The sequence below is a fragment of the Felis catus genome, chromosome E1, assembly GCF_018350175.1.
Source record: "Felis catus isolate Fca126 chromosome E1, F.catus_Fca126_mat1.0, whole genome shotgun sequence".
Taxonomy (NCBI): Eukaryota; Metazoa; Chordata; class Mammalia; order Carnivora; family Felidae; genus Felis; species Felis catus.
In genome coordinates, this window is record NC_058381.1 from 32,245,437 (window position 1) to 32,272,172 (window position 26,736).

General features: G+C 37.4%; 1 non-coding gene across 1 annotated transcript; it reads right to left on the reverse strand.

Moving 5' to 3' along the window:
• Positions 1-24,424: 24,424 nt before the first annotated feature.
• LOC111557908 lies at positions 24,425-24,553 on the reverse strand. The gene has a single exon (XR_002738317.1). It is a non-coding gene; the product is annotated as a small nucleolar RNA SNORA31 (small nucleolar RNA).
• Positions 24,554-26,736: the final 2,183 nt, after the last annotated feature.

The window sequence follows — 26,736 nt, forward strand, 5'->3', positions numbered from 1 at the left end:
ATTAAGTAAGGTACCCATTTTTACAGCATTACAAACAAAGTGGCTACTTTTTTTTCCTAGATGTTTCAGGCAGTGGAGTTCTTTGGAATTAGACCCATATCTTCTGATAAGACCAAAGCAGTGAAATGAAAGACAGGGAATTATAATATAGTTAACTTTCCAGTGGGTATGTTTTAGTTCATTGATGTTGTAATGCTGGGAAAGAGGAAAAGAAGCCATCTCGGGTACTAAAGTTCCTGTGTCTGAATTCATAACTTGAATTGATGCATTCAGAGTCCCTTAAAACCTATGGCTGAGATTCATAAAAAAACCAATTTTGCACCAGTTTAATTATGAGACTATTATAGTGATATTCCACCGTTCCAAAAACTGGACATTTGCTTTGACCCCTGTAACCAAGGACCTGTCTAGTACAAAGTTCCTATAATGCCTCTGGTTTGCAACTCCTACTTTGTGCCTATCTTGATTTAACTAGTTGGGGCATTAAGCAAATGCCAGAAACAGCAGAAGTACTAACATAAAGGAATAAGAAATCACTGTAGATGTATGTGAGTATGTGTATGGGAGGTACATAAATGTATACATACATTCATGTAATTTTATATCTATACATCTATTCATTAGTTTATTCAACATCTTATTGACTGCATACTGTGTATGTTAAGTCTAAAAAACATGAGGATAATCAGAATAGAGAGAGGCCAGGCCCACACTGAACTTAAACAGCTAGAGAGTGACAAGATAAGTAGAGAGGCAAATATTATATGCTATAATAAATACTGATGGGGAAAAGAGGAAAAAGAGTCTGATGGCTCAGACTCCAGACTTGAGCAGTTGGGAAATGCTTCTCATTTGGCCACTTAACCTGAGACCAAAAGATGAGGAGGGGAGTAACTAGAAGAGAGGAATGTTGGGTAAGATTTCCAGAAAGCGGGGAGAGAGAGAGAGTATAAAACATTTCTAGGCAGCATTGAGAAATCTCTTATAAGTCCTAAGTTGACTAGGTGATTTTCTGCTGAAAATTTTATAGCCTGAATACATAAATTGGGAAGAACTTTGCCCTTGGTATATGCTCTGTGGAGATGCTTTCCTGTTTTCTGTCAGACCTTTTTATCTTCTTCCAAGTACTTTGTCCTGTAGGAAGCTTTTCCTAATACTACTGGCTGGTCCTTGTCTTTCTTGGAACTCCTGCAGAATCCGTGTTGCAATGAAGTATCAGTGTATGTGTCCGTCTCCCTATGAATCTGTGAACCCTTTGAGGGCAGGACTACACTAACACCAGAGCACAGTTCTTGAAAATCAACATCGATCTGAAGGGTAGCTCCTTAGGTCATCAGGACTCTTCAACTCCTGCAGATGCCTTAGATTCTCATCCAAGGTTTTCCCACTGGGGTAATGGGAGTCTGAAACATACTTCTTGTCAGGAGATCCACCCAAGCAGTTGACCACTCTGCACTCAGATGCAGGTTCTTTCTGAGCTGAAGCCAATGATTAGTCAATCTTTCTTAACCAGACAAGCTTAGACTAATGATGACCTACTTGCTTCTTCCCTGACGAATGACTTTACTAGATAACTGTGAGGGCAGAGTTCGTATCTGGGGCCAAGCAAACCTTTTAACAATGACAAAAATGGAGAAAGATAACTGAAAATAACTCTTGAATAAACATTGACTTAGGATAACTCTGAGTAGGAACAATTTTTAAATTCATGTCTGAAGTTAGTGAAACTGAGGTTCAGAGATGTAAAATCAACTGAAGTGAATTCAGTATTGGGCTGGTCACAGATGAATAGCTGTCTGACTCCAAAGCTTGATCTTCTTCTACTCTGATAGACCACACTTCCTCCCAAATCAATTAGCTCAGCCACCTGCTCTGTAATGAACAGCTTTATCATTGCAGCCTGATTGTGTTAAGCTTGGGCCTTGGCAGACCACAGAACAGGAAATCTCCAGAAATCCTGACCAGAGGAAACTGTGTGTGCACCCACATGTACGTGTATTCCTCCGTGTATAAGGGCTTCTGTGAGAGCTGTGGGGTGTTTCACTCTTTTTTGCTTCTTCGGCATATTTTATAAATAAATTTTAAAGAATAAGCTGTGACATTTTCTTTCTTTGTGAGGCTCTCAAGTGTATAAGAGCCACTGCCTGGCTCAAACATATTTGATCCGTATTTGTTGAATAATTAACTAATCTTATGCCCTCTCCTTACTAAATCTCTTTTTTTGATTCTCTTTTTTATTCTGTAGGAAAAATAAAATAGGAGGGAGCCAGCCAAACTGCCATTTATAATGTTCTCTTCAAGACAATTGGAAGAAACCTCTAGGAACAAATTTCAGTAATTTGAGTAAAATTGATATTGACATCAACAAATTAATAGGTAAAGATTACCAACCTTAATATTTACTGCCCCCCAAGACAATTGACATTACATAAACTCATGTTGAATATTTCTCTTTTACATGCCACTTATAGGTTATCAGGGAAAGCAAATGCCAATATTTAAGGCTTGAAGTTAAGAATTATCATCTGTGAGATACTAGTGGCAATCCAAGATACCAGTCATTCAATCTTAGACAAGTCCTCGTATATCTTTCTCATCACTATCCTAGGCTGTTAGCATTATAAATAATTAGTTAATTGTTAGCACATTGATGGTAAATTAATAAATTGATCAAACTGTTAGAATAGTGAATATGTCTTTTGTAAGATTTTAACCAGTAAGTCTATACTGAGACTTAAATAGAATTATTAAATATAAATAACCTTATCATACATGTATGGGTCACATATATATGTATGTGTGAGTGTGTGTTATAATTTTTGTATATAGGGAAGGATGTTAAATTACATTTTCTGCATTTCATTTAAGAAAGTACAGAAGAGCTTAAAACACTTGAGCATGGCCTTTAATAAAACAGTTAAACTTTAAATTTTTTTTTTATTTTAGAGAAAGAGTGTGCATGATGAGGGGAGAGGGGCAGAGAAAGAGAGACAGAGAGAGAAAGAATCTCAAGCAGGCTCCATACTCAGTGCAGAGCCTGGAGCCTGATGTGGGGCTTGACCCCACGACCCCGGGATCGTGACCTAAGCCAAAATCAAGAGTCTGATGCTCAACCAACTGATCCTCCTAGGTGCCCCTAGGCACCTAGTGGTTAGATTTTAAAATGATACTCAAAAGGAGAGCAATCATGAATGTGAAGAACTCATAAGTTTACATGATGTTACTTCTGTCCTACGATGTAATCATGTCTGCAGGGCTTACTGAGCAATTAAGTAGTATTTTTGTCTTTTAACCAAAATATCTGAGGTTACTATGCTTTTATAGTTTTTCTTCAACATCAATTCCTTTGTAGCTGTTGGTTTATCTTACTACATCCATTCTGCTACCTAATTTTTTTCATTTGCTTAAAGGAAGACCCGAGTGTGTTTCCCCTGAAGTTCTTTTATAAATATTTGCTCCTCAGAAAACCTTCAGTCCACTCCCTTGTAAGTTTACAGCTATGCTATTCAATATTTGTGTTGGTTGAGTTCAGACTTATATGTTAACTACCAATGTGGCTATAAATATGTCTTTAATCCCTATCTTTAACTCTCTTGGGCAAATTTGGATTACTCTGCACTAAAAATATTTCTCAACAGGGAAGATCAGTCCAGCACAATGTTTTCTAGCCTTGGCATTGTTGACCTTTGGAGGTTTTTCTTTCATTGTAGTGTCTGTCCTGAGCACTGTAAAATGTTCAGCAGCATCCCCAGCTCTGAACCACTAGATTCCAGTAGCAGTCTTGGAATTAAAATTGCCCAGTTGTGGCAAATAAAAATGTCTCTAGATATTGCCAAGTATGCCTTGACAGGGGTGGGCAGCAAAATCATCCCCAAATAGGAACCACTGAAAATCCTGGAATAAACAAACGTGGGTGTTTTTTTTTTTTTCATTTTCTAAGTTTTTTAATCTTTATTTATTTTTGAGAGAGAGAAAGAGAGACAAAATGTGAATGGGGAAAGGGCAAGGAGAGGAAGCCGAATCTGAGCTGATTCTGAATCAGAATCTGAGCTGTCGGCACAGAGCCTGATGTGGGGCTAGAACTCACGAACTGTGAGATCATGATCTGAGCTGAAGTCGTACGCTCAACCAACTGAGCCACCCAGGTGCCCCCTAAACAAACGTTTTATGATGAGTTATTTGCCTGAGACTTGTACCTTCGAAAGTGAGTTGCTTTCATCATGAATCAAACATCAGTACATGGTCATGTAAACTGTTATTAATTTTCCAGAATTCTATTTTATGTTTAAAGGTACTGTTTTCTTTAGATTTCTGCCCAGCTCTTGACATTTGGCTTGCCTTCTATCTTCAATCCCTGTAACTGAAAGTCTCAAGTTTCTTTAACAATATTAATTTATTGCACTGATGGTGTGAATTCTTGGCTTCCTAAATCTGGTCTTCACAATGTGACTTTACATCTCCCCCAACAAGAAGTCAAGTCTATGTTCTCCTCTCTTAAATCTGGATTGGATATGTGACTTGTCTGGTCTACAGAATGTGGCAGAATTCATAGTGTGCCAATTCTGAATTTAGGCCCCAAGATGCTTTACCTACTCTGCTTTCTCTTGAATCCCCGAGCCTGTCATTTGGACATATCTGGACTTACCTGCTGGAGTGACGGGAGGTGCCATAAGACAAGCCATCTAAGCAGAGGTCATCAGACACGATCTCACTTTGAGCCAACAAGCATGCTGACTGCAAAATCATGAGTGAGTTCAGTTGAGATCTTTCAAATCTACATCAGAGGAATCACACCCAACCCAGAGAGAATCAGGAGCTAGATAAATGCTAATCATTTGAAGCCATTAAGTTTTGGGGTGGTTATTATGTAGAATTATTGATCAATTGATATATCTACTTATCTTGATTTCTCAGAGTATCTATAAAACTTTGGACCAGATTTATTCCTTTTACTCATTCAGCTGTAGCCTTTCTAGGTAAGATCAACTACTGATCCAGCTTTCATCCTCAACTGTAGCCCAGACCCACTTAGTGGGACCCTTTCCTAAGCCCTAAAAGGGGCAGTGTGGTCCAGTAATGGACTTTACTTTTCATATGTTTCAAAATAGCTTATCTTGGTTCATAATAACTATAGTTTTGATTAATGCCACAATCTGAAAAGGCCTTTAGAATATCTAGTAATGATACTTATATAGACATGTCCGATTTCAAATAAATAAATCATTAAATTCATAGTTGTGACTTGGCCAGACTTTCCAAGAAGATTTAATTTTTTAATTAAATTTTTATTTTGTAATGTTTTAATTAAAATTTACATTTATTTATTTATTTATTTATTTATTTATTTATTTTTAGAGGGAGGGAGAGAGCCATGCAAGCAGGGTAGAGGGGCAGAGGGAGAGAGAGAGAGAATCCTAGGCGGGCTCCACACTCAGTGCACAGCCCGATCCCATGACCCTGGGATCATGACATGAGCTGAAATCAAGAGTTGGTCGCTCAACTGACTGAGCCACCCAGGTACCCCCCAAGAAGATTTAAAACTGGTGGCCCTTTTCAGTTTAATGCATGGAAACCTTTGGGGAATTATTCATACACTCCAACTCATTTTGGCATTGTTTGGGTCTTGTACTGTAAATCGAAAGTTCAAATATGTTAGGCTTACTGGTGTCTTCAGTACTTTGTTCTATCTTTTTAAATTTCCTGAGTACCCTAGTATTATCGCCCCCCCCCCCCCCCACCTCCTACTGCCTCCTCGGGTTAAAAATAGGTTAGTTTCTGGAATTTGTTTTTTGGGTTTTTATTATTATTATTATTTTTATTTAAAAAAATTTTTTTTTCAATGTTTTTATTTATTTTTGGGACAGAGAGAGACAGAGCATGAACGGGGGAGGGGCAGAGAGAGAGGGAGACACAGAATCGGAAACAGGCTCCAGGCTCTGAGCCATCAGCCCAGAGCCTGACGCGGGGCTCGAACTCACGGACCGCGAGATCGTGACCTGGCTGAAGTCGGACGCTTAACCGACTGCGCCACCCAGGCACCCCTATTATTTTTATTTTTAAGAGAAAGAGAGAGAGAGTGCAATCAGGGGAGGGGCAGAGAGAGAGAGAGAGAGAGAGAGGGAGAGAGAGAGAGAGGGAGAGAGAGAGACATAATCCAAAGCAGTCTCCTGGCTCCAGCTGTCAGCACAGAGCCCGATGCGGGGCTCGAACTCAAAAACCATGAAGTCATGACCTGAGCCGAAGTCACTTAAACGATGGAGACACCCAGGCACCCCTTAGATTATGTAATTTGGCAGATGAATAGCCCACAGAGGTGCAGGATACAAGCAAGTGTGGAACATCCTCTGGGACTAATTTCAGAAACTGATCTCTTTGGGGATCTATGAGTCAATTAAATGTCCATTTTATTCATTATTTATATCCACTTATGCTATTTAAAGACTACTTAATATCCAGGTAACTAGTATTAGAAGAAATGTACTCACTTTTTTTTTTTTTTTTTTTTTTTTTTTTTTTTTACTTTTGGACACTTGCTTAATTAAAACATGAATACGGGTTTCTCCCAACACCTGAAAGTAGAGTATTCCTATGAAACATGTCATAAACCCAAATGGCATAAAGCAAAGAAACAGTTGCCAATAATTTGTATGAAAAATTTTTGGGTGTTCTCACATGCAAAAACTAACCTGTTAGGCTTTTCTGACACTTCGGGACACATCTTAGTAATGGATGTACAAAATAAAGCGAGACAAAACACAAACGCTCACAGACACAGTCCCAAGTTAGGACAGCTTGATGCTGAGATGTGATGTAGCTCCTGGGGAAGGAGCTTGTGGGGCCTCTTGCTGGCTGTCTGGGGTGCACGCTGTCTCCAGAAGGGCTCGCTGCAATACAAGTGCTGAATGCTATTTTTGCTTTTCACGTTTTTTTCTGGAAGCAAAAATCCTCTTTGGACTTGTTTTGGCTCGCGAAAGCAGGTACCGATGTAGGTCTTTCTTAAAAGTAAACTGGCATAATGCAAACTTTTGAAAAGCAGAGCATACCTGTATATCCAAGATGAGAAAAGGGAACCACGTGGGTCCTCAGGACTGAGACATGTGCATGTGTCCAGTGCATTAAATACTTATCAGAGGTGATTGTCCGAGGACCATAAAAGAAACCTTGTTTGGTGGAAAACACGAATGAAAACAGAGAAGTTGCTAACCATATAATCAGAGAATCCACTAATGATGTAACTGTGAATTTCAACAGTGAGTGTAATGATATTTCTATTACATAACCATCTACGGGACCTCAGGAGATGTGTTTTCTAGTTCTGTTTCTGACATGCAGTGTGTAAACTAGGACTGTATACTGAAGGTCCCTGAGTCCCATGTACCCTCTGTGGCTTCTCTAGGTTCTAAATTCTACCATCTGTGTTTTCTTCAATAATCTATGCTGTGTAATGATCAGAGGATTAATGCAGCCCTAAAATTCAACTCTAAGATTATTTTAGAAAATAAGCACATTGCAATATATCTGATCAGAGTAATAATCACAAACCAGCAAACTGTGGCCAACAGTTTGAATGCTCTGCTAATAAACTGCCAGGTGACATGATATAATTGTTCTATTTAGTGGGATCATTAAGCCAATAAATACGCACTTGGAAATATAAGCACTTCAAAATAAAGTCAATTTCTGGTAAATGGTGTGGTCTTTCAGTACTTTATTCAGAAATCGTATTTATTTCTTTTTCTATAAAACTCTGAAAGGGAGTATTGTAGCTTACTTAATTTCTCATCAGGAAAATTCAACGCCCCCAATAGAGATTTAAAATTTACTTGGGCCTAGTCTCCTTTTGTACTTTTGTCTGCCTGTTGCTTCTATCTTGTAGTTTTCCCTGCCCTCCTAGTAACAACATCCCTTCTTAAAGGAGCATACTGTCTCAACTGTTTCAGTTTCTTTTGGGAGGAAACAGGCACCTTTAATTGCAATGTAGCACAACAGAAATCACACATTTTATTCCTAAGTAATGGTTTTAACCATAAGATGATGGCTCAAATCCATGCCTCTAAACCATTTTTTTTTTCCTGCCAATTTTCCAGACTTTTGTATTCACCTACCCACTGGGCTTTCCACCTGGAAATCTGATGGACACTTCAACCCATTCACGTTTAAATTTGTCCACCTACCCTTTCTCTTCATTATTCACGATATGTTTTTGGCATGTTACTATGGGCATCAAATCCAGAAACCAGGAACTAATGGATGCATTTATCCCTACCCCCATCCCCCATTCTCCCTTATCTGTCCTTTTCCCAAATCTTATTAATCCTACTTTTTTTTTTAATCTAGCTCATTTATTTCTACCCCACTACCATTGCATCCTTAAAAGCTTTACATATTGGGGTTCCTGGGTGGCTCAGTCCGCTAAGTGTTAGACTTCTGCTCAAGTCATGATCTTGAGGTTTGTGAGTTCGAGCCCACATCAGGCTGTCTGCTGTCAGCCCAGAGTCTGCTTTGGATCCTCTGTCTCCCTCTCACTCTGCCCCTCCCTGATTCACATTCTCTCTCTCTCTCTCTCTCTCTCTCCCTCAAGAGTAAACATTAAAAAAAAAAAACAACAACTTTATGTATCAGTGCTTTGAGAGTGTCATCGTCCAGCCTTCTGTCCCATTCTAGACCATTTACTATATTTCTTCTAGTGATTTTTTTTTAAAGCCATACACGGAATTCCCTTGTTTAAGTATTTTTCATTTAGGGTGAAACAGGGTGGCAGATGCCTACTTAGTTCAACCAGGTAAAAAATGTAATGAAAAAAGCAAGCAGATTTTGGCCACCTGGAAAGCATATGTTCCACCTCAAGAGGGCAGTAATTACTCAGCTCCAGCCAATTGTCATATAGAAACATGAGCCTGGTGTGGCCAGATGGTCTGATATTTCAAGAGAAGCCAGAAATTTCTGTGAAGTCTCCCCATATTTAAATGATTGCAGTGAATTAATTTCTTAATGTGTCTGGCCTAAAGGGCAAAGTTAGAAATCTCCAGCACATTAACAAGAACCTCTGTGATGTGGTATAACTCTCCAATTTCCCCTTTCAGCACCACCTTCACAACTTTCTTTACTTAACCAGCGCCATTTGTTGGTGCCAGAGAGTTCCAGGCAATTTTGTGTTTCCTTGAGCACCCTCATCCCTTTCAGTTGTTCAGCTGTGTGTGTGTGTGTCTTTATACTCCGATGGGACCACTTCTTGTCAGCCCCTTGAATATTTACCACTCCCTAACATGTATCTTTTATCTCTATATCTTTTATCGTCACATGTGCAGTCCCATAATTGAAGTGATATATTTGCATTTCTATCTTCCTACGGCAGTATGAGATCTTTGGAGAGAGAAACTGGGTCTTCCTCTTCTTTGTATCTCCAGCTTTAACACAGTTGCTGACACTGAATGGATGTTGAGTAAATAAACTGTCAAAATGAATAATGTAAATATGTTCTAGACACTGTTGAGAAAATAATGTTTTTAGGGAAGAATTTTAAAAAAATGGATCTCAAATATTTTTGTAGTATAGTCCTATTGAGAGACAAAACCCATAGCAATTATTTGAGCAGGTATAAAGTTGATAACTAGGTATCCAAAGAGATAAAAAGAAAACCATAAAGTGTCACAATGGCAGCATTGTCAGGAAGCAGCTACCACTCCCAAGGCTGTAGAACCAAAGGGAAGAGGTTGGAATTATCAAAGTGTGGCAGCTTGGATGAGAAGGGGTCCCAAGCAGTGAAACCCAGACATTTGAGGGGAGGGTTTGGCAGAACTGAGGCTGGTGTCTCTGAGCTGGAGGAAGGTCCCTGGGACCTGGAACCTAGACCTCAGAAAGGGAAGAAGGTTCCAGACTGCAGCTGGTGCATGCAGGTGGGTCAGGGGGAGGCCTGGGTCTGTGAGATTTAGAAACCTCATAATCTGGATTCAACTCTTGCTTCTGTGAAGAGCTGCCACAGCAGAGTGAAGAAGAGAGAGTGAGGAGGGCTACCAGGAATGGGGGAATGGAGGAAAGAGGCAAGAGCGGCCGCTTTTGCTTCCTCCAGCTTGAGAGTCTCCTTTTTGTGCCTTGTTTTGGCAGAAACAAACATGGGGTCAACTGGCAGAGGAGAAATATGGTTGGCAGAGTCCTAGTCCCAGCATCAAAATGTGAGTGTACCAGTGAATGTGTGAAGCTAAGACGACTGACTGGCATAAAGTCTTTTAAAAATGGTAGAAACAACTGAGATGAAGAAATCAAGAGGGGCACCTGGGTGGCTCAGTCCGTTAAGTGTATGACTTTGGCTCAGGTGATGATCTCACGATTCGTGGGTTTGAGCCCTGCGTCAGGCTCTGTGCTGACAGCTCAGAGCCTGGAGCCTGATTCGGATTCTGTGTCTCCCTCTTTCTGCCCCTGCCCTGCTCGCGCTCTGCCTCTCTCTGTCTCTCTCAAAAATAAAGGTTAAAATAAATAAATAAATAAATGTTGACTGACTTTCTGCTTTACTCATACAGTTTCCTTTTCTAGACTTAACCTATAGCTCTTTATGTCAAATTGAAACTTATTTTCAAGTTCAATATCTACCTCTTTCATGACACTCTTTTTTAAGACTGTAAGAAAAAAGTAATATTACCCTGCTTTGAATTCCATTGAAGTTTCTAATGTGTTAAATTATCAAAAATTAGTTGGTAATATTGCTTCCTTTGGGATCTTGGCTCTCTAGAAAGAAGCAGAATAATATATACAGTAGGATCCAGTTATGTACAACACAGAATCAGACTGAAAAGTCAATCAGTGCAATCCACCTGTTCTTAGACTAAAGAGAAAAAATCACATCATGGTATCAACTGATTCAGAAAAATTACTTGACATGATTCAAGACCCTTCCATGATAAAAAAAAAAAGAGGATAATTTCCTCAATTTGCTAAAAGCAATCTACAAAAAAACTACAGTTAACACTGTATTTAATGGTGAACAACTGAATGCTCTCCTCTTGTCCCAAGAATGAAGCAAAGCACAGAAGTACACTATTACTACTGCTGAAGTTCTAGCCAGGGCAAGAAGTCAGGAGAAGAGAATAAATGACATACAGATTGGAAAGGAGGAAATAAAACTGTCACTATTTATAGTTGACAGGATTGTCTATGCAAAAAAAAATATTACAGATAATCCATCAGAAATAAAAAATATCTGGAACTAATTGCTAAGTAAGGTTGCGAAAATCAATTATATTTCTGTATACTAGCAATGAATACATAGGCACAGAAATTAAAATACAGTATAACTCATAATGGCTCAGAAAGTAAAATACTTTGATGTAAATCTAACAAAAAGTACTTAGGATTTGTATGCTGATAACTATGAAGTAATGATTAAAAAAAAACAATACCTAAATACCCAAATAAATGGAGAAATATTCTGTGTTCATGGATAGGAATGCTTAATGTAACATTGATGGCAATTCTCCCCAAATTGATATAAAGGGCTAATCCAACTTCTAGAAAATCTCAGCAAAAAATTTTGGTTCAGATATAGACAAAATTATAATATTATATGACAAGGCAAAGGAATTGGCTATAATGATAGCTAAAACAGTTTTATAGGGGCGCCTGGGTGGCTCAATTGGTTGAGCTTCTGACTTCAGCTCAGGTCATGATCTCATGGCTCGTAAGTTCAAGCCCCAAAATGTGCTCTGTGCTGACAGCTCAGACCCTGGAGCCTGCTTCAGATTCTGTGTCTCCCTCTCTCTCTGCCCCTCCCTCGCTTATGCTCTGTCTCTCTGTCTCTGTCTCTGTCTCTCTTTCTCTCTCTCAAAAATAAATAAATATCTAAAAAAATTTTAAACAGTTTTATAAAGGAGAAGGGGGGGGGGAGAATCACTGTACCCAATTTAGAGATTTATATAGCTATGGTAATTAAGACTTGTATTGGTGGAAGGATAGACACATAGATAATGAAACAAAATACAGAACCCAGAAATAAAATCACAAAATTCAACCTATTTCTCACCATTTTGCAAAGCAATTTAATGGAGGAAAGATAGCTTTTTCAACAAATCCATAGGCAAAACAACAAAATCAAAGAAACAAAAAACCCTTTGATCTAATCTTACAATTTATATAAAAATGAACTGAAAATGTAAAGTGTAAAGCTATAAAACTTTTAGGGAAAAAATAGGAGAAAATCTTTAGGATCTAGGGTTGGAAAAGAGTAGACTTAACGCTGAATATATGATTCATAAAACTGACAAATTAGACATTACTAAAACTAAAAACAAACAAACAACCCAAAACTTATTCCATGAAGAATCACTTTAAGAGGATGAAAAGATAAGTTATGTAGTGGAGAAAATATTTGCAAACTACATATGTGGCCAAGGACTAGTATTTTTTTTTTAAAGAAAGCTCTCAAAACTCAACAGCTGAAAAGCAACCAGATTGGAAAATGAGAGAAAGAATGGAAAGACATTTCACCAAAGATGATGTGTGGATAGCAGATAACCACATGAAAATGTGTTAAACATTATTAACTACTAGGAATTGCAATTTAATACCTCAATGAGCTATCACTATCAGAATGCCTAAAGTAAGCACAAATAATGAGACCACAAATGTTTGCAAGGATGTGAAGAAGTTGGATCACTCATAGGAAGCTGATGGGAATATAAAGTGGTACGGCCCCCTTGAAAACATACTGGTGTGGTCTTTAGAAGCTAACCATGCGACTACTATATGACCCAGCAATTGCTCTTGTGGGTATGTATGTATACCAGAGAAATGAAGCCTACGTGAAAACCTGTACACAAAAGCTTACAACACTTTTATTTGTAATGGCTGAAAACTGGAAACAACTTAGATATTTTTCAACTGGTGAATGCTTAAACTGTGGTCCATCCAAATCATGGAATATACTAAGCAATAAAAATGAACAAACCACTGATGCATGCAACAACAACTTGGATGAATCTCCAGAGAATTAAGCTGAGTGAAATAACTCATTCCCAAAAGGTACATACTGTATGATTCCTTGTATATATCATTTTTGAAAAGCTAAAACTAGAGAAATGGAGAAGAGATTAATGGTTGCCAGGAATTAAAAGAGGGGCAATATAGGCAATATGAGAATTCTTGTGGTATATCCCAATTTGAGTAGTGTCAATACTGTGGTATTTTAGTATAGTTTTGCAAGCTCTTACCATTTGGGGAACAGGTAAAGCATACATAGAAACTCTCTGTAATGTTCCCCACAAGTGCATAATATCTCAAAATAAAAAGTTTAATTACAAAAAAAAAGCTTCTTACTCCGTGATTCCAATATGAAGACAAGGTTAAAAACCACTGCAAATTCAACATAATCTTTACCAATTCCAATTGTTTACTCAACTCTGAAGTAGGCAGAACTGCCAGTTACCCTTCATCGTCAAGTTTGTGCTGTTGTTTACCTCAAAGTAACATTATCAGCAAGTAAAATGATCACCTTTCCCTGAAATGCATTTTCAAGCCGATCTTTGAAAGCATTAAATTTTGTAAAGTCTTGTCTAGCCACGTGGTGTGTGTGCATGTAAAGTGCTGGTAAATTTAGAATTAAAATGCTTCCACGAGCTTTTGGAATGGATAAGAAGAAGGAATCAAAGGGAGCATATGGTTCTGAGGGACACCAAGATAACAGCATAGACCAGATTAAAAAAAAGAAAAAAAAAAAAAAAGAAAGAAAACAGTAATGTTAAAATAAGGATGAAAACACATCACTTGAAAATTATCTAGGCTTAGGTATCAATGAAGTTATTTGTGTGTTAGAGTGACATATTTATATTTGGAAAGAGTACGATAGCTAATAATACTTTTAATCAGAATAAAGGGATGGATGGATGGATGGATGGATGGTAGAGAGTTAGATAAAATGACACATAGATAGGTATGTAGACTTGTAGTTATGTAGGTAGGTGGATACCTAATGAGCTTGCTATTCCAAATTAATTGCGCAAAGGCCTCTTATGATGGTTTGATAGGTGAGCTCACCAGTTGTTTGCACTATGAATTTTTTTTTGGAAAGAGAGAAAGAGAGAGAGAGAGAGAGAGAGAGCACATGAGCAGGGGAGGGGCAGAGGGAGAAGGAGAGAGAATCTTAAGCAGGCTGCACGCATAGCATGGAGCCTAATGTGGGGTTCTATCTCACAATCGTGAATCATGACCTAAGCCGAAATCATGAGTCAGAGCTTAACCAACTGAGCCTCCCTGGTGCCCCTGGGCTATGACTTTTAAAAGTAGCTATCTGGAGAAGTCCACTGTTTGCTGCAGTGAAGTTACCTAACCTGTTTAAACTTAAATTCTTTTTTTGTTTGTTTGTTTATTTATTTTTGACCTAGAGAGAGAGAGAGAGAGAGAGAGAGAGAGACAGAGCATGAACGGGGGAGGGGCAGAGAAAGGGAGACACAGAATCCTTAACAGGCTCCAGGCTCCAAGCTGCCAGCACAGAGCCCGACGCGGGGCTCAAATTCACAGACCGCGAGATCATGACCTGAGCTGAAGACGGAGGCTCCATCGACTGAGCCACCCAGGCGCCCCTAAAGATAAAGAATTTAAGTTTAGGGGCACCTGGGTGGCTCAGTCGGTTGAGTGTCCGACTTCAGCTCAGGTCATGATCTCATGGCTCGTGGGTTCGAGCCCCACGTGGGGCTGTGTGCTGACAGCTCAGAGCCTGGAGCCTGCTTAGGATTCTGTGTCTCCCTCTCTCTCTGCCCCTCCCCTGCTCATGCTCTCTCTCTCTCTCTCTCTCTCTCTCTCTCTCTCTGTCAAAATAAATAAACATTAAATTTTTTTCTAATTCTTTAACTTTAAAACTGGAATAATATTGGGGCACCTGGGTGGCTCAGTGGGTTAAGCGTCCAACTTCGGCTCAGATCATGATCTTGTGGTCCCTGAGCTCGAGCCTCACCTCGGGCTCTGTGCTGACAGCTCAGAGCCTGGAGCCTGTTTCAGATTCTGTGTCTCCCTCTCTCTCTGACCCTCCCCCATTCATGCTCTGTCTCTCTCTGTCTCAAAAATAAATAAACGTTACAAAAAAAAAAAGGAATAATATTAGGATTAATAGTAATTCGTAATGATTGGATGAGGTAATGAACATTTCACTTACCACAGTGCCTGGAGTCTAATGAGCACTCAGTAAGCATAGCTGCTACTACTAATATTAAGGCCATTGAGATTATTATCTTGAATGATTTGTTTTGCTTATAATGGAAAATTATATTTTAGATCTCAATAATTCACTTTATTTTTCCTAGACATAGAGCAAAGATCAGAAAACAATCCAGGGGCATGGATGAAAATACCATCTGTTCAGGCCCTGACTCCCTAGTTTACAGCAGGCAGAAGCATACAGGAACAGGGTCTGGAATGGGATCAGAAACAAGGTATAGCTTTTTATGCATTAGGTTCAAGTGGGGAACACTAGGAGGTACTAAATGCCTACAAAATACCAGGTATGTACTTGATTATTTTATTATTTTATTTTATTTTATTTTATTTTACTGTCACAAATTCCATAATAAGAAGAAGAAGAAGAAGAGGAAGAGGAAGAAGGAGGAGGAGGAAAAGGAAGAAGGATGAAGAGGAGAAGAAGAATGTATTATTATTATTCTTACTCTTCTTCTTACTAATATAATTTATGGGTGCAGAAACTAAGGACAAGAGATGTTTCCCTGGCATCATTGTGTTAATAGGTGATGGGAGTCTGAATTTGAAATCAGACCTCTTTTATTCCCAAATTCACACTCTTGATGCTAAAGATGGATCTTCAGGAACTATGTGTATGCTTTGTGCCAAAATATTAGACCCGAGTGTGTTTTATTCCTACAGATGTTAGAGAAGTCAGAGTGAGTGGGGGCAGGCCACTTCCACAAGCTACTAAAGAATTACACTGGCACCAGAAATACAGTTGCGATTATAAATCAGCACCTAGTACCTTGGGAGAAGTGGAATTTGAAGTTTGATGTATTTTCTCCGGACAGTTCCAATAAACTGTGTGATCTGTTTATTGAAGACCTAAGTAGTACTGTAACACAAAACAAGGACAAGATAATTAACACCTACACTCTTCTGTTAGCCTTCTGTGTATACTAATAATTTAACACTCATCTCAGGGTGTAGTAACTACCTGTTTACAGGCTTGCCTCTTTAGTTTTGACTATGACTTCTACTAGGGTAGAAATTGTGCATATTCCTCTCCTAGTCCTACTCCAAAGCCTAAATCCTTTTTTTTTTAAGTTTATTTATTTACCTTGAAAGAGACAGAGCGTGGACAGAGGAGGAGGGACAGATAGAGGGATAGAGAGAATCCCCAGCAGGCTCTGCAGGGTCAGTGCAGAGCCTGGTCCAGGGCTTGAACTCATGAAACCGTGAGATCATGACCTGAGCTGAAATCAAGAGTTGGACACTTAACCAACTGAGCCACCCAGACACGCCTAAACTTAATTCCTTAAACATAGGAAATCAGTTACTGTTTGTTGAGCAAGTGCACAAAAGCACTACAATGTCGTCATACAAATCTAATAAGATAATGTCTATAAAAATGCTTTCTGAACTTCAGATAGCTATTAAGTCAGAGGTTCCCAGACTACAGCCAAATCAGATCCAGTGCCTGTTTTTGTGAATAGTTATTGTTGGAACTCAGGACAAATTGTCAATTCATTTACCTACTGGCTATAGCTAGGTTTGCATTATAATAGCATAACTGAGTAGTAGCCAAAGAGAAAATATGGAACACAAAGCTGGAAAGAATTACTATGCGACTCTTAAAAGAGAAAGGTTGTCTATCCTTGTATTAGACACAAGTTGTTTAGGGGCAATGTATTTGGTAGTTTTATTGTTGGATGCTGAAAAATGGGGAAGTTGAGATGAAGGAATTTCTACAATAGTTCAAATAAAAGGTAATGATCACTCATTTCCATCAGAGCTGAATGAAAAGAAATATTATGTTTATTCATTTAAAAATAGTTATTCAGTACCTACAGTGTTCTGATTACTATTTCAGGCATTCAACAAGTTTATTTAATAATATTTAGTGAGTAGCTACTATGTCCAAGCACCATTTCTGCCTTCTTTAGAGTTTCTGTTCATTCCCGTGAAGAAAGAAATGCCATTTGAAGGAAGAGTAGCCAGGGGCGCCTGGGTGGCTCGGTCAGTTATGCGTCCAACTTCAGCTCAGGTCATGATCTTGCTGTTCGTGGGTTCGAGCCCCGCGTTGGGCTCTGTGCTGACAGCTCAGAGCCTGGAGCCTGCTTTGGATTCTGTGTCTGCCTCTCTCTCTGCCCCTCCCCTGCTCATGCTCTGTCTCTCTCTGTCTCAAAAATAAATAAAAGCATTAAAAAAATTTTTTTGAAGGAAGAATAGCCAGAATCAGATGACAGATAAGATACAGGGATTAAAGGACTGGGAAAGTCTTATATATTTCTATCAGCATGTAACATATTAGGCTTGTGTTGTATCACATGTATTTGCATGCCTGTCTTTTTCTATTTTGTTGTAGGATCCCTGAGGACAGTCGTCTAACATATTTGTTATTATAGTTTCAAACTTGGGGCAATATCTGGCAAAATATATATATAAGTATTGAAATGAAAAAAATGGTTGAGAAACTAGAGATAAAATTCAGCTCAGAAAGGAAGATTATGAGGTTTATTTAGGACATGTTTTTTAAGACAGTAATGTAATATATCCAAGATAAAATGCCCTCTGTACAAGGGTAGACTGAGAAGAGAAGGTGAAGACTCAAATCAAGAGACAGAAGAGCCCCTACTTTCTGATGCCCAGATCAGCACTCAGACTTTACCACGCATTAACCCAATGAGCATCAGTCAGCGCAAATGCATACTTCTAAATGAATGGGAAGCCCTGCTAAGTTCTCATTAGCATAAAAGGTATAATCATTACAGTTGCATTATTTAGAGAATGGGGGAGTTATGAGGTATTGGCTACAACTTCCCTAATCTTCTCTGTCCTTACAACCCAGTCTGCAGACTTTAATGGTTCACTGCCAACATCTTGAGTGGCTTTCCTTTGCCTTTGATAATGAAGGGAAACACAACTGTCAGTGAAAGGCACTCTAGAGAAATTTTATTCAAAAATTGTGTGCACTTCAACACTAAAATCAACATTATCACAACACACAACTTGTTAAGGCAAAGACATTCTTTTTTTCAGTCCAATCGAGTTTCGCTGAATATCAATAGGGTAATGGCTATAGCAGTTTTTTGCCAATTAACATACATTTCTTCCGCTGGAATTCACACCATTTTTCTTAATTAATCCTGACCTTTCATCCTGCATTTTATAAGCTTCTTAAGAAGTTAGAAATAAATAATTCAGTCCACATATTTTCAGAAAAGAGACAAGCTGTTTTACTCTATCCTCAGAGAATAAATTAGATAGCTATTCAGATTAAGCTCATGGGAAATTGGATAAACAAATGCAAAAGTCATATATCTTCTGCATGAAACACATAGATGGAAGCTTTCTGCTGCTGAAGGAAGCCAAGAAAATTTCCAGAGATTCTGGAGAAAGTGTTCTGGGAGGTATTTGCCTGTTTCCTTGGTTGAGGAGGGAATGTAGGATTTGTGAGCTTTAAAGTTCATGGTCAGGGGCACCTGCATGGCTTAGTGGAGTATTCGACTTCGGCTCAGGTCATGATCTTGCAGTTTGTAAGTTTCAGCCCCCGCATCGGGCTCTGTGCTGACAGCTCAGGGCCTAGAGCCTGCTTCAGATTCTGTGTTTCCCTCTCTCTCTGCCCCTAGCCTGCTCTCTACTCTCTCTCTCTCTCTCTGTCAAAAATAAACATTAAAAAAACTAAGTTCATAGTCAGTGTTAGAAATTTAAATCACACCCTTGTGTTCTCTCACATTTTCTTGATGTTGCCCTCAGTAAAGGGAATATGAAAGATATGTGTCACTAAATCTTGTGCAGTTTTTCACCATATTACAAATATGTCTGTCTTCTTCCCCATCATGATTGCATGGTCCCTTAATGATACTAAGTTTTTAGAGTAGTGTCAAAAACCTACAGTTCTCTCCACATTACTCTCACACGTTTAAATATTCAGAGGTTTCCAATTGCCACTAAATGATTTTATCATACCTCACCTTTTCAGTCTTAGACCATATTATCTCCATCTATATATTCGGTCTTCAAGGAAATATGTAAATTCCTACTATTTACCGAGATATTACCTTTCCTAGGGCTATTCTCTCTGACAGAAAGCTCTTCTATCATGTAATAATTTCTCTGTATTCCCCTCCCCATGCAAACATCTCTCCGTTTGGTGAAATATTATCCAATCTTCAAGGTCTAAGTCCTCAGGAAAGCCTTAGATAATCCTTTCAGTGACATGTGTTCCGTTCTACTCCTGTGCATAGATTTCTCACGGCATTTAACCTACTCTGCCCTGCTTTATAAATTTCATGCATATACAATCTGTATAGTATTTACCTGATAAGAGCTCTTTCAAGGACTTGGGTATGTTTCCCCAGTGGTTAGCAAAGTACCCATAATATTAGATGAGTTTGGTAAAAGTTAGTTCGATGATTAAGACAATCTCTGCCTGTGTTAGGAGAAAATTTTCTAGAAAAGAAATGAGAATTTTATGTATCTAAACATTAGTTCTTTAATATTTCATATAAATCTTAAGAAACCCCTTTAAATAATATTTTTGAATGAATATAACACTCTTCTGATGAATTAAAGGGGATACGGTTACAAATACGTTGCTTACATAATTTTTAGTACATATAAAGTGTTATGGGCTGAAAATGGTTGAAATAATTAAATCCATTTGGAGACTAGAAGTACTAAATGACTTGCTTACAACTGCATGTGTCAGAGATTGAGTATGGATTAGAACCCTGACCTTTGAGTTTCTCATTTAATTTCTAAGAATCATCAGCCAACCGTCTTGTCAAAGGCATATATTTTGATCGTTAAATCTGAGGAAGGACGAGAAATAAAATGGGAAACCTATATACTAGATATATAGGAAAACATTTGCTCATGTACTTAAATTTATGTTCTAACATCAAACTCTTTACTTACTGTATGTCCTCAGTAAACTCATAATCTGAAGATTTCAGCCTCGTTTCAAATGGCTATACAATTTATTTGGTCAAATTCATGTCTTTGATGTTCTATGATTATCTTTTGTCCTCCCTTAGCTACTAATACTTTTCTTGTGATTTTGTGTCAACAAGGTTTTTTTTTTAATATGAAATTTATTGTCAAATTGTTTCCATACAACACCCAGGGCTCATCCCAACAGGTGCCCTCCTCAATCAACAAGGTTTGTTTTTTACTAGCAATGTGATTTGAGAATATATCCATGTCTCTCCCTATGGCATTTAGGAAGATATAAGAAATTAGTTTTTTTCCTTTTTCAATGTTTTTGTGTAATCTTATTGACTTTTGATGAAAATAATTCTATTACTATTTTAAAACCAGAGTCTTGCTTTAAACTTTCCAGACCCCATCATGTTGCTATTATGTTTCAGGAAGATATTTTTTGCAATTAGCTCAAGATTCCTTAATAGAAATATGACTTAAAATAGATATTTATTGAACGCTTCTCTTATAAACAAGGTATCAGAGCCTGTGACCTGGCATTGTTTAGTCCTTTGTTCACGCATACATTGATGATGTCATTATCATTGGGTAATCTCTTCAAGACTTTAAAATCAGAGACCCTTTTCTCTAAAATCTGCCTATACCACTGAATCATCCTAGTTTCAGCTAAAGAGGATATTTGGTGATCTCTGGATCAAAGAAAGTGGCACCTGCCAAAGCTATGCATGAATGTGTTTGAATAGGAGAAAGGAGTTGACTTAATTCCTCTTGACCTTTTACTGCAACCACATATGTTGCAAAGATTGTTTCAGTTTACTGTTTTGTCAACCTGAAGTGATTAACAGAGTTTTACTCTTTGCTTAGGGATGGCCAACCTTGGCCAATGCTGATTTCAAGATTTCACTTCCTCTCAGGTACCATGTTAGCTGTCATTTGAAAAAAAAAAAAGTGAGGTCTATTTTATTTGACTCATTCAACACTTTTTGTTAGTTTAATCATCTGACTTCTGTCTTCATGATAAGTCTTAGAACATTTGTTCTGAAGAGGAAAGTACTGCTCCTTAGGCAATAATTTAGTGCCTCTGGAAGACTCTGGGTTGTCACAATAATTGGGAAACTGCACCAATATTTAGTAGGTAAGAACAAAGGATGCTAGAAACTTTTTATACAGGAGATAATAAGCATAATGAAGCATTCTCTCATGTAATGTATGACTTTCAAATGTCCTAATGGTTATCCACGTGAACTAAAAATGTTTTAGTAACTATCTGAACCCAGAACCTAACTCATTTTACACATAAATCCAGGTATTTTTGCTGATTTTTTATGCACATTGCATTTCCCACTCAACAGTTATGAACATCAAGAGAAGAATATGCTTTATTAATATTTTTGGAAACTTATACCAAGAATTATTTGCTGTTTTGGAAAAAATTTTACTGAGAACAAAGTATTTTTGTAATTCGGATCACAGATACCCAGAATTTTATTGGTCTTCATTTGTAGTTGACATATGAATTTTTACATATTTTAATACAAATATATTTTATATATAGGTACAAGCATCAGCAATTTAATTAAATCTTCTAGTATAGTTGTGTCCAAGCGTTTAGACATAGAAATACATGCTATTAATTGTAGCTTGGTTTTCTCTTCTTTCCTCTTTACGTTATGGTTAGGGCTTTATACTGATTTCATTAAAACTTATATTAGTGTTTGATAGTATCTTTTGAATTTTATTCTGAAAAAGTAGAGGTGGTATTACAGGAAAATGTTACCAAAGGGGACATTGGGTATCATGAGGTTAAGAGTTACTGCCTTAGTCACAGTGACCTCACTTTGATAGAATTTAGAACAATGTTAAAGGGTTTTGAGATCTCCTCTTGCTTTTTTTGTGGTTCACACTGAGACTCAAAGCCAAAAATACCTCATGTGAAAAGAAACTTTTTAAAAATAAAGTTGATTGAATTGCATAAGATTTACAGTTCATGGAAGCATTGGCTTCATTTAGGGATCCTGAGCTCAAGCACACAAATTAAACCCTTTTCTCTATATATTTTGGTTTGGCAAGAATTATAGCTCAAAAATGTTTAATTTGAATAACCCTAGATGAGGCACATACTTTAACCTGCACAGAAACATGGCTTTTTGTGACTTAGGGAAAAAGTTGCCAGTATTTAGAAATTAGGAGACTCTATGTGAAATGTCTTGATTTCTGGCCAAGCTTAGGAAAAATGGAAGAGCAGCAACACTGGATCTTTATTCCGCTGTGGCAACAATAATCTGGGGCTAAGAGGTGGCAACTTTCCAGGGGGGACAGTTCTTTATTGTCTCTGTCATCTGTCCTGATTCACTGATTTATATTATCTGCCAGAACCTTATGTTTGTGACCTCTGGCTTAATTAAGCATATAAAACTACATACATGAACAAAAGTAAAATATTCAAAGTAATCAGAAATGTGTAGAGTGCTATAAAATATCAGGTCGTATTTTAGTATAAGGTTATATGTTAATTACAAAACTAAATAACATTATAATATAATACGAGGTAATGGGGGGTGGGGAGGGGATGGGGAACCATCCAGAGCCACATAGGATTTACAATCAGGGTCTTATATCATCTGTTCTACACCTTCACCTGTATATGGTGATAGATAAATCTTATTTCCTTTCTAAACATCAGTTTTTCATCTTGTAACATGAGCTGGTAAAACCTGACTGTGGTGTTTAGTGTTTGTGTTCCACTCAGATCTCTTTGGATTACTTTTTAAAATACTGTTTGCTGTTTCCCTCCCTACTCCTAACTTCTGTGTGTTTTTGCTTCCAACGGCAAACAAAGGATGGCCTTTGGGCTATTGAAACCTATTTTGCTTGCAAATGGGATGAGACAGAGTTACCTGGAAAAAACGTGTCCCCATTGGAAATGCTTAGCCAGTGTCTGAAGGCAGTGGGCATATGGAAGCTTAGATCCCTATCTCAGATCAGTAAAATTCTGAAACATAACTTGTACTCTAAAATTTCCATGCACGTGAGATTAAGTTACACTCTATCCATTTTTTTTTTTTTTCTGATAAAAGGGCAACCTTACTCAGGATTCCTTTACTTCTTTGGGATCTTTTCCTTACTATATCTTTTGCATATAAAACCTCATTTCAGAGTCTGATTCCAGGGAAGCCCAACTAAAACTCTTATTAGTCAACCTTGCAGTACTAGTGTGAGATATAATATGATGTATGAAAATGCAATGTAAAATATAAAATGCTTTTCTTAAAAATTCTAGTAGAATTTGCAAGGCAAAATAACAATCTTTTCTCATGCCCAGAAGTTAGTAAGAGAATTAACCTAAAGAAAATATGAAAATAATCTTTTCAGTCTATCCATATCTTTCACATAATGAGAAAGTCAGAAAATCAATAGAAGTCAAGAAGTAGGGGTGCCTGAGTGGCTCAGATGGTTGAGCATCTGACTTTGGCTCAGGTCATGATCTCACAGTTTGTGAGTTCAAGCCCCCTGTTGGGCTCTGTGAGGACAGCTCAGATCCTGGAACCTGCTTTGGCTTCTGTGTCTCCCCCCCTTCTCACTTCCTCTTCCCCACTGTCTCTCTCTCTCAAAAAAAATAAACATTAAAATTTTTTTTAAAAAAAGTAAAGAAGTAATGTTTTGATGACAGATACATCACTTCTGTAACCAGTTCTATTTGACTCTATAGCAGCAATGAGGAATAACATGGCATTATGGTTTTCTTTTCCCTATATATGTATATATATCATATGTTACATTATATATTACATATAATATATATCATAAGTAATGTATGTTATATTATATTATATATCATATGCATATATATGTAATATATATTATATGTAACATATAATATGTATTATATACATACACATAACACATATGTTTTATGTAATATATGTTATATTATATGATATATAATATATTTTATATATAACAGTAATATATTGTTAATGTATATAATAATATGTAATATATAATTATTTAACTCAAGTTTTATATTATTATATAAATAATATATAATAAATTAATAGCTGTAATATAGAATAAATTATATTATATTATATAAATATAAGTATTATATAGTATAGTTTAGTATATCATAGTACATTATATACAATAGTGAAATATTATATAAATATATATTATTAATATTATATAATTATATATTTAACTCAAATTTTATATTATTTTTTGTAGTAAAGGAGGCTCTTCACTGTTTCACTTTTTCAAAGGTTATTTCTGAGTTGCAAAAATTATCTCTCCATATTTTTCCCTGTATTACCATGATTTGTTCTGTATTCTCCCCTTCAATCTTGGCTGCCACAACCTCACAGAAAGCATGAGGACCCTTTTTTCTTGCATCTATGTGAAAACTGTAGCAGCAGACAGTAACTGCCTCAGGTCTGTCAAATAGATGCAGGCTATAATTCTGAATGTATTTTATGTACTCGACATACTCAATATTGTCTTCTGATGATGCTCTTGCTATTACCCTGTGACAATTGCTTTGTTTCATTCCGCAATCCAACTATCCTCAAAGTTCAAGTCTACTTTCCTTGACAAAACCTGAGAACTAAACTTTGAGTTCTCCAGCAGGAGCAAATGTAAGTGGGCCAAAAAGAGATACATTAAGCCTGAACTAACATTTGCAGCTGTTTTGTTAATTTGATTGTTATGATGGTCAGTCAGCGTGTGTTTAATCACTCAAAAACAGACAATTAAAATATAAAGCACTCAGTTGAAAAACCACTTGTTTTCACACTAAATTTTTTTTTTAGTCCATTAAATGAGTTACTTGGTTTAAAAACATAATTTCAATATAAAAGATTGGTTTGAAACATGTCCCTTCTTCTATTTTGTGCACAATAGGGAACAAACTGGAAAGAAATACTATAGCCATCAAGTTTAACATGTTTTTGTGTTGGCTCCAGAAGTTGATTGACTTAAAGCAAAGTTCTTGTTTTAATTCTTTTAGTCTCAGACTTGATGAATAAAAAACACTCCCAATTATTCATCTTTGTGGGAGGCAAGCATACATATCTTCAGTTATTTATGAGAAAGATAATGTATACAATGATTTGGGAGCTGCCTAGCTGACTACATGGACAGAGATATCAGAATATGAAAATTTATGGCAGAAACTCTAACAGTTATGCTCAATCTAAAAATTTACCATAATCTGAAGTATAACTCTGTTATAAAAATTCAGTTACTTCTTTTCTTGTCCGTAGCTGTGGAAATTTTAAATATTTGTGTCTTACTAGCTTTGAATTGGAGACTATATGTAGAAATCCTAATCATAAAAGATGCATATGTAAGTGTGCCCTCAGAAAAAGGCAAATATGTAATCAAAAGTTGCAAATATTTGAAGATATGGCCCCTATACTCCAATGTAGGGTCTAGTTCTATAGTGAGGCTATGAACAGAAAAGAAAACTACAGAGTAAAAAGTGTTTTGATATACATGATGCTGTAAGAACATATATGAGGGTCACTAATTCAGATTTGGGAACACAGAGAAGAATGTGCAGAAGTCATACATGTGGAGATTTCCCTGAGAGTTTTCCAGAGGAACAGATATGGGAAAGTCCAGGTGAAGAGATTGTGCACACCTTTGAGAGAGAGGGAGAGACTCAGAGAGAAAGAGAGAGAGAGAGAGAGGAAGGGAGAGTGAAGGATAGAGGAGAAGAGAAGGAGAGAGAGAGAGAGAGAGAGAGAGAGAGAGAGAGAGAGAGAGAATAGAAGAGGGGAAAAAGGAAGGAGATGGATGGAGGGGGAGAGATGGAAATTGATATTTTGGAAGTGGAAAGAAAGTCAATACAACATGAACTTGTGTGTAGGAGGGAAGGAAGAAGTATGAGGTGGTTGTGAGATAAATTAGATTGAAGAGGAAAGCAGGAGTCAATTGGGCAGGTCTATTAGGATCAAGAGTGTATCCTTTGTCTCAGAGGAGATGAGGGAAATGGGGAGCCTTCCAAAAGCTTCAGGCAAGTGACTTTCTGGCTGAGATGAAAATTTTAAAGAGTTGACTCTTCTTCTAAGGAGGGAAAATGGGTGGTAGGTGCGGGGCAGGCAATACAGGAGGCAAGAGAACCAGTCAGAAGGCTATTGCAGTCAGACATGAGAGAGAAGATTTTCGTGGGCACCAAAGGAGTGGCAGTGGGAATAGGTGAGTTTTTGACATAGTTAAAGGCAAGAGACAGGAGGATGATGTCTGGTGATGTCCTCACGATGAATGGATGATGGTGATGTAACAGGGACAGAACAGCAAAAAGGCAGGGAGTTTTCCAACTGAGTAATCAGGACACACACTATATGTCTTTTACTGAGAGAGTGTTACTAGGAGAAGCAGACACTAATATGCCAGGTTTTGATTAATGGTCAGATTTGCAAATAAATTATTTAAACTAAAAAGTGATTTTAAACTTCTGCATGTTGGCAATATGTCTTCCTCTAAAATACACCTCTTAATTTTAGATTGGTCTACTGCCTTAAGAAGCCTACTGCAGAAGGTAGGCTGTGTTCAACTCCTGGAATGGATGCCTCTAAACTATGTGACTTAGGGTAAATCACTAAACTTCTCTGAAATCCTTTTTTTTTTTTA